The 7,666-nt window shown below is 43.6% G+C and overlaps 1 pseudogene; it reads right to left on the bottom strand.

The window, feature by feature from the left end:
* Window positions 1-2,834: 2,834 nt before the first annotated feature.
* LOC120257102 lies at window positions 2,835-3,900 on the bottom strand (annotated as a pseudogene).
* Window positions 3,901-7,666: the final 3,766 nt, after the last annotated feature.

Genomic DNA, 7,666 nt, shown 5'->3' with positions numbered 1-7,666 from the left:
GCCGGCCGAGATGGAGCTGGGAGCCAACCTATACTTTCCTTGGGCTTGCCTTGCCCCAACATCTAAATAAAGGGCGGGCGCCGAAAAGGAAGCAGTCTAGCCTTTTCGACGAAAGCTTAGCTTGGTAGGCGCTGCTTACTCACCCTACTCCCTCAGACAATGCAATGCTCTGAACACGAAAGTTTGCAGTTCAGCCCCCTTCTCCCATGCGGAGTCAGAGGCAGCGCCTCGGAAAAAAGCACGGACGAGCCACATGCAGGGAAACTTGCACGTGTGGTTCTGGCCGGGGACCCCGGTATACTGTACTAATATGTGTAGGTCCCTGTAATTCGAGTGAGATTGTCATGGCACAAAAGCAGATATGGTCCGGTATTCCCTTGTTCCCCGTATTGGTTATGTTCCTTATTCCTCGTCTAGCGGAAACTAATCGAGCTCCGTCTGATCTCCCAGAAGCGGAAGCTGAATCAGTTGCAGGCTATAATGTAGAATATGCGCGGGATGCGATCCCTAAATAGTTCACTGTTGGCGGAAGCCAATGTCCCGGGGTCCCGGGGACTCATTCTGACTTAAACAAGGGGTGGGTCTTTACCAACTTAAAAATCCAAGGTTTTAGGGAAGAAAAAAGAGGGGCAGGGCACTCTTCATTCTTCATTCGAAACTCATGAATGTCGGGTCGGGGCTTTCGCCTTGTTATCAAAAAAAGGGAGTTGGGTAAAGCAAACTCCCTCCTTGACGAGCACGGAGCTTAGTCAAGTAGAACCGGGTTGCGCTGCTTGATGCTCCGATCGAAAAACAAATCAGTGGGGCCATGCCGGTACGACAGAATATGCGTTAGAAAGGTCAATCCCTCCCCCTTTTTTAGTCAAAAGAAAAAGGGCCGAACTTCTAAAAAAAGCAGCCCGCCCGCTTCCATAGAACAATAATATCGTGGCAACGTAGACCTAAGTGGGTTTATTGGATCCTGGGGAACCATCACAAGTACGGCCGGCCTATAGAACGAGAATGCCGTGTCGTCCAGCAGAGCTTAGAAGAAGGTGACTCGGAGCCTAGAAGAAGGAAGGTGACTCGCGCAGACAGCTGACTCCTTTTCAATAGAAAGGAATAGTCAAACCAACCCAGCTGGCTGGTCAATCTCAGTGATCTTATCGGCCGGCAAACCGGAGACGGACGACCACGGTCCCGACCTTACCAGCACCGTAGGTTTACTAATCAATGAAGCCCCTCAACCTACTCTCTTTTCTGACAAAGTCAACCAAGCCGGAACAAACCGACATCTTGTTGATATTGATTGAGTTGGAGGAGGCAGAGACTACCACGGAATCCATCCATAAACCTACGCGTCACGACAGTTTCCAAAGGAAAGGTGACCCCTCATCTCCTCTCCAGTGGGAGGCCAAGAAGTCGGAGCACGTAGGAATGCCGACCACGTAATAAGCCACGTCTGGCTGAGGCGAGCAGCAAGCGGGGTAGAGTCAAGTAAAGTACAACAACGTTGGGGTAGGACGCTAGTATAGTACTTAAACTAGGGTTGCTTCTTAGCGCTAATCTTGCGTTTTTTTCAGCAGGCTGTGTTAGTTGTAGCAGCTAGCGCGCCTTCCCTCCTTCTCTCACTTCGGAAAGATTTAGCAGTATTTTCTTATGGTCTTTAGAGTACGATACATCGGTGTAAAAGATTGAGTAGGATCAGTAAGGTATGCACAGACAAAAAAATGGCTGTACATGCAAACCCTCGTTTGGGGTTTCCCTCACTGCTATCAGTTTGTTAGTGAGAGGGTGAGTAGGCAGCGCCTTCCACGTTGGTTCCCACGTCATCCCCTGGAATAGTGGCGATACTAGGGACGTAACGTTTGAATAGGCGAGCCAGAAATGGCTCAACCTTGGCTACAAACGCACGAACTCTATCCATATTGTCCGACGGTGAGATTATAGACTTTAACGTACTTGCATTGACCTTCTTCGCCAATAAATAAGATTTTTTAATAATGAGAATAAGGACAAGTAAATACGGACAAGCATGTCTGATCGGTCATACCTTACATAGATAGCCTTTCTATGAAAGGGAGAGATAATACGAGAGTACCCCTGATCGTGTATGTAAGAGAGGTCGGTACTGGCAGCAGACAAGGGGCTGTGTAATGGGTCGCATCCCCCCCGGCTTATGTGATTTAGGAATCCATGATCGATACGTCGAAGAGAACTGAAAGGCAGAATTAATTAATTACCTATGAATCTCCTCTACTTGGGACTTGTCAAGAACTTTACAAAAAAATGCAATTTAAAAAGTAGAAGTAGAAAAACTCTTCCCAAAGGTAGTAAATAACAAATAAGAACTTCCTCAATAAATCTTTGATCTTCGAGTTTATTCCCCTATGTTGCCCGTGTGAAAAAGAAAGATTTTTCCATGTTTCCCGAGAGAGACTGCCTTCTCTCAGGCCAGAAGTCTTCTACTTCTAGTCGACTGCTCTATGACGGGCTTCCGTCTTTCCTGGGCTCTGCTCGCTCGTCTACGCTCCGACCAATTCAATTAAGTAAGTATAAATGGAAAAAAACGATGTTTCCTTTGCTGGTAGTATAAGAAATAGTAGTAGTAAAAAAAGAAAAAGGCAATCAATCAGAATCAAAGGAAAAAAATGAATTTTCAAAATGTAAATAAAAATAAAGTATAAGTATAAAGTAGTAGTCAAAAAAAGTGAACTTTTTTTCCGTTATATAAATGGGATCCCTATCTTTATCTCTATCCAAGGGATACCTATCTATATAGAGAGAGATCTATCTATGAATCGATCTAGACTATCCTCTATCCGGATAGATATGTCCCCTATGAGCTGAGCCGATCTTTCTTTATTTTTTCTTATATGTTTTGGCCACGTCCGTTTCCGCTCCGAAGAGGAAGGTTTGGATCTTTCAATCTTATGTCGTGAGGGATATGACCTATGTTAGGCCCATAAGATACCACAGCTTTTTGTGTTCTATGATTCACCTCCGAATAATGAGTAGGTAGTTCGATCCATTTTGATTCTTATCTTCCTAGTAAACGGGGATCCGGAGCAATAGGTCGAATTACTATATAAATAAGACTTGTAAACAAAAGGACTTATTGTTCGAGTAGGAAGATTTCGGTTTTTTTCTCCTTCCTTCTCTTCGATAATAAGAAGTATTTAAAATGAAACAAATTCCTCTTTATTCTCTTTGTGCTCAGCGAAGGAACTGCCTAAGCATACTTTTTTTCGGATCCAAACTTCTTTGTTCTTTTCTAAGTCTTCTTCTTGCATAGAAGAACGCAACTCTTGCAAAAACCGGGATTTGAGTAGTAGGCGGCACCCCCTCTGAGTTTTGAGTAGGCGGAACCATTCTGTTTTGGTTCTTCTCCACATTCTGACCGGCAGGAATTTTCCAATGATTTTTTCAACTGATATGTCGATATAGAAAGATCTCCTTATTTCTTCACCGCGGGTTCTCGCCTCACTTTCTTTGAAAAAGATATTAGATCACCGTGGGAAACTTTCAAATGAGTAATGCTTACCAGTCCATTATTCACACAAACCCTTCGATGACTTATCGGCTGCCTTGCTTTGAGGAAGAGTGTCACGAAAAATGGAGACGAACCGGAATCACGTCCGATCTTGTTTCTTGATTAAATAGAAAAGGGATATATGAAGTTCGTTCTCTTCCTCTGTGCATCTCCCTTATGGGTAAATCCCCATAATAAAGGGGCAACTTTCGTGTAGTTTGTGATTTGATGTTACTGTTTAGATTTTTCTCTTAGAGAAAGATTTCTTTTTAATAGATCTCCTCTTGTTCCTCAATCTTCGGAGAATGCGGCGTTGTATTAGAGAAAGTTCTCTGTTCCCAAACATTTCCTGGAAGTAGACGACACGTTTTAAATCTTAATGCAGGCATGGCATATCTCGTTGAATCGGGTCTTTTTTTCGCCACATCGCGTATAACGGGAATCGAACCCAATTCTTCCACGACCCCCACGAAAGGTCCTCCCTTAACTACGAGAATTCCTGTGGTTGCCCTAGTTGTTGTCAGTTTTCATAAGTCCTAGATATACTACTTCGTAAACACTAGAGGAAACCCTATACTTACTTGACCGACTGCTAGAGCGAGTGCTCGAGGTAAATGGAAGTGTCGAGAAAGATAGCGGGAAAGCTCATAAAGTGTGGCGTTCCGAAGATTCCCTCTTAGAAAAATCTGGACCTGTCTCTCCCGCAGTCAAAACTCTCCTCTCTAGTGGGATCCATCCTCGGGCTGAGCCAGAAGCCTCGTCTCCTTCAAGCTGATTCAAGTTTTTTTCAGTGACTAAGAAAGTAATCTCACTGAACATTGGATTATAAAAAAACCTAGTAATAATTACAACGCGAAATCTAAAGTCCAATATTTATATACAACACACATATTCCTCCCTTACGAAGAAGAAAAATCCGAGTGGGTGGTGGAAGGCTTCAAGAGTGAAGAAAGGTTCTTATCCACCGGAGACCGGTTTTTCGTGAAATTTAGGCGAGAGTTTTTCTATCCTCTCTCTCACTTTTTAGTCATCATCCCTCACTCGGTTCCGTGACTCGATCGACTCACATCTCTTTGGAGCTCTACCATTTCTTGTCATACGAGTTGATTGCCTCCTGTTTCTAGACTTGCTTTCTCTATATCCTTTTGCCATTGCTTGAGAAAAAAAGGGGAGTGCGATTACGTGGTCTCTGCTTCCAATCGAGAAAAAAAGGGGGTTTATGCTGAGATGGGTCGCTCTTATTCAATCGAGATGACCAAAGGCCACTGTCACCGACTAGACTCGAACCAATGCTCGATGGGCTCCCAGGACAAGGGTAGGGTCAAGCTAAATTTGGATGGCTACTGTCTCTCAATGGGACCTACGGGAGGCAGAGGTCTTATTATTATAAGACACCATGATGGGTGGGTACTTGCTTGCTATTCGATCACAATCACCCGATCTACCAACAACCCAGAGCGAGAGGTTTTGGCACAGGGATTCTAATATGTTTTTCATACAATTGAAGTAGGTGCGGGGACTCTAAGATTACAATCCGGATGCTCCTCCGAGGCGACTCCCCCATGGACCCTCGGGGACCATTGTCCATGATTGCCAGTTTACGCTTTCTAGAGAAAAAAAGTCTCACAGTTTGGTCGTGAACCACCGGTTTAGGGAAGAACTAAGGCATTGAAAAGACCTTCCCCTAGTGCTTCCCTTGAAAGAAGCATGAGTCGAGCGGGTTTTTATCTTGTCGAGGGCTTCGGGACTACCTACTTCAGTTTAGGGCTTTTGTATAGTATAAAAGTATACTGACCCTCATTTGGCCTTTTTGTTTAAGGGAAATCTGCTGCCTTTTTTCATAGTTGTAGGGGCTATAGTCGGGGAAGCAAGCAAAGCATCTATACTATAGACACTGGCTTTTAAAAACTATAATAGGTCCTCTCACGGGCCCGATGGAGTCTTTGGAATCTCAATCAATATCCCCCATCCCAGAACTTATATCTATCGGCAAAAGAGCCTAACTGATGGAGTCTTTGGAATGAGAATACTATCTATCCGTCTTTCTCATTATCATTAGCTTCAGCTTGTTCCTGCTCATTTCTATCAAAAACGAGATGGACTTGACTTACAACGAGTGAAAATAGCATACGTCTGACTAAATGAAAAGATGCGTAAGCGCTTTTACTTCCTTAATCAGGCCCCTTTAGGAATTGGAGAGTGGGGCGCAGATCGGTCCACTCACTCAAGCCCTGCCCCTAGCTCTATTATCTATCCCCTACCTTTATTTAAGTTCACGGCCCTTTCAATCTACGGTTTTTATCTAGTCCTCTAGGTCTCAAAAGTGCTTTCTAGGCGGACTCTTGATCTCGGGTTGCTTTGCGAGTAGAATATTCTTAGTCATCGCCAGTCTATCTTCATTTTCCTTGCCTTCTCATGCTAGTGAGTGATTTGGATTCATTCTTTATATGTAGTATAGACAATCTAACCCTTCTCTCAAACCATGTTGGAATTTCACATAGAGCCCTAACCTTAGCCATACATAAAGCACCAACAAGATCAGTTAGAAGCTCAAGCGGTAAAGAGGCCCGCACAGAATAGGGAGAGGCCCAGTTTTTCAGACATCAAGTTTTGGTCCCCTGTCTCGGCTACAAGCTCAGGATTTCAGTCTTCAGCTATAAGAGCATTAGAAGCTGGACAAGAAGCAGAACAGGATAGAGAAAATCATACGGAAATGAGAGCACCCACTACTATCTTGCTTGATAGAGTATCCTTCTTATGCATCTGTGGACTCTGTAAGATGTGAAAAATCTATCTCGTACATATCTTATCGAGTCACCTACGACAGGAAGCATGCCTATTGAAAGCTCAAGCCAATGTGTATCTTTACCCTCCAGCGGAAGTCACTCTTTCTTTTGTTACAGCTAATATGAGTGTCCCTGCTGGAGTGGTTTTAGACTAAAAAAATGACTCCGTTTATCACCCCAACACTGAAAAACTGCTCAAAATCGCCCGGAATCCTCAGTCAAGTGCTGTGGAAGGCCTCCAGTCTATATCTCTATCTTAAAGTCCCCACTTTGGACATGTGTAGAAGTGCTGTAGAGTGGCGAATTTCATTTCCAAATCATCCATTCACTTCCAACAGGCCTCCAAATGCGGGGAAAGTGCCATCATGTAGGGACAGTCAGTCCTCCGAAAGTGGTACAGTGCTTCCAAATAAATAAAGTCCAATTGGTAAAAAAAAAAAATCCTGTCTTCCTCCTATGATTGAACCTCTCTCATCCTCTTCAAGAAAACCTACCTTAGGTTCTTCCTCTTGGTAGTTCGATCGTCCCTTTACCGGTGTTGGTGGCCCGTCATCAAACAAGATTCTTCATAGAATTTTCCTTGCTTTCTCACCACCTTTACTTAGCGCTCTTCTCATTTGTTCTTCAATTTAGCGTTCTTCATCATCCTTCCCCCGTTGGAGTCTTGGGGGCAGTCTGGCATAATAATGGACCTGCGAGCTTTTCCCCTTCTTACACACGGCCGGCTGTGGCAGAAGGCGTAGAGTTCGCTTTCTAAAGACGTTTTTAGGGTTGTCTTCTCTTCTTCTTCTACGCAACACAAACAAGTGTAGGGTACCCTAGATATTATAATCACTTGAATGAAAAAAAAAAAATGACAAGTACAAAGAAGACATTCTAGACTAAGCTATGCTAACCTACTCTCTGCTTTTAAAAACTGGATGAAAAGATGAATGTGATGTAAATATCATATGATGATTTCATTTGAATCCCTTTAGCTTTAGATTGAATATGCTAATTTGTTTATATGAAAACATTAGTCTAAGTGAAGTGGGTATGTAAGGGAGTGATCTTTTGGCATGATTGAAGTGCCAATAAAAAGAAGATTTGAGGAAGGGAAAGCGGCAGGCAGAGAAAGCAGGGGAATAAGAAGAAGCGCTAAAGGCTGCTAGAAAGCAAAAGCAACTCTATCTATATAAGATAAGGGGAGAGGAAGGAGAGGTGTCCCTAAGCTTTCCGGCTCACTAGTAGGTGACGAAGGGATTTAAAAAAAGGGTCATTTTCATCTTCCGATGCATTCGTTCGGATGCATTCTTCCTTCTTAACCTTTTCAACCTACCGAATTTTCCTCTTCCTGGTAATGAATTGAGCGGCAGCGAGGAGGTCCGGT

This window comes from Dioscorea cayenensis, unplaced genomic scaffold (genome assembly GCF_009730915.1).
Source record: "Dioscorea cayenensis subsp. rotundata cultivar TDr96_F1 unplaced genomic scaffold, TDr96_F1_v2_PseudoChromosome.rev07_lg8_w22 25.fasta BLBR01001862.1, whole genome shotgun sequence".
In the NCBI taxonomy this organism is placed as follows: Eukaryota; Viridiplantae; Streptophyta; class Magnoliopsida; order Dioscoreales; family Dioscoreaceae; genus Dioscorea; species Dioscorea cayenensis.
This window is presented reverse-complemented; position numbering and strand designations above follow the sequence as displayed.